Source organism: Silurus aristotelis, assembly GCF_946808225.1.
Source record: "Silurus aristotelis genome assembly, chromosome: 24".
Taxonomy (NCBI): domain Eukaryota; kingdom Metazoa; phylum Chordata; class Actinopteri; order Siluriformes; family Siluridae; genus Silurus; species Silurus aristotelis.
This window is the reverse complement of record NC_139597.1, coordinates 2,722,280-2,724,083: the sequence shown is the minus strand read 5'-3', so window position 1 is coordinate 2,724,083 and position 1,804 is coordinate 2,722,280.

Below are 1,804 nucleotides of genomic sequence, written 5' to 3'. Positions count from 1 at the left end.
GGACAGCACAGAATGACAGAAAGAAAAAAGCCCTCTATTTTCACTAAAACCGGTCTTGTGTTGAGAATAATGGCATCATTTGCAGGCCACAGCTCACATCAGACTTGTTATCAGAGGTTAGATGCATGCCAGATGACCAAATAGCTGTATTGTAATTTCACCATGTGATGATTTTGTGTGGTCGACTGGGACAACCCCAGAGCAAAAATTCTTCTCATATGACCAACAAATAAAAACGTTTAACCATAAAAAGAATTCATGTGCTCGTTGGCATCCGTTCTAGCTGAGAAACACCTACCTGTTACGGTGATTTATTTACAACAGGGATTGGAGTAACTCGATAATGGGTGCCAGACCTCTCTGACGCCAGATCTACATTCTCAACGCCTGCATTCGGCTGCTTGGATACGACTGGGTTAGAGCCAAAAAACACACACTGTATGATGATACCTTCGGGTTTTATATTCAAAAAAACTTTATGATGATGTTGCTTGGTCACAAAGCTGAACCCCGGCCCCCCCCCCCACCTGAATGGATTGATGGAGTTATTTTCTCTGCATTAACACCACCGAATCAGTTCCACTCGATTAAACAGGAAGAGAAACACCACACGAGGCCGTCTCAGCCATATGTGGTTCTTCTCCCAAGTGTTACCAATAAAACAATTGTATAAGCCAATGCTCTTGTGCACAAAGCCATGAAAATATGCTGGAAGATCTTCTGCTATAAGGCTCCAGCCCTATTGAACCTCTTTTGGATAAACTGGAACGCTGACTGCACCCCAGTCCTCCTGACCTCACCTACATCAGTTAGTAACACCTTTGTGTCTGCATGAGCACGAGTATGTATTTTGGCATATAGCATTTTGGAGAAGAAAAGAGAAAACTGGTTCCTCTCTTTGTAGCCCCTTTGACTTTTTAGTTATGAACATGATTATTAGGAAAAGTTTTTATTTTTGGTAGATTACATCTGATCTGAGTTGATGTTTTCGGAATTTCTCAACTGTGGGACGAATAAATGTATATCTCATCTTATGCTTGGCCCCCTACATATAATAGCTCTGGTCCCCATTTTTTACGCTGAGAACCACTGTATTTCAGCAAGAATGTGTTTATTTGACTTATTCATGTACGTGATCAATTTAAATAGCACCTTTCCAGAACCCGTATTTTTTTTTACCGGTACGCAAACACGAACAGGAGTCGCTCAGAGAGTAAAAAGTTGGCAAGACACCGTTGAATAATTTCAGGTCACCAGTGCAAACATTCGTCTGGAAAAAACAAGCTTCATTCGCTACCTACACAAAAAGGACTGAATATTCAGGTCCGCTTTAACACGTTTATTTATTACAGGTTCAATCATTTTTTTCTTTTTTCCCCTAAACCTTTTAAATTGTGTTTGGAAGATATTTAATTGATCTTGATTTAAAAAAAAATCAGGACACCTGAATTTCCATGTGTTTTTTCACAAAATGTTTTAGAGGCACAAAGTTGTAAAGGTCTTTGGATGCAGTAGATTGAAATTTTCACTTCACACAAACTCGGAGGTCCAAACCTGTTCCAGCATGACACAAGGCCCCTGTGCACAAATCCAGCTCCATGAACATATGCTTTCCATGGGTTGAAGTGGAAGATCTCCCGCTATAGAGCTCTGCTCTCAAACCTATCCAAGACCCTTTTGACCGAATAGGACAGGACAGGGGGACAAAATCAAGACGGTACCAACGCCATACAGGAATAATACGCATGATAGTGGTGAAGATGTTGGATTTCTAACTGGAAGGCCATGAGTTGCCAATGCTGGA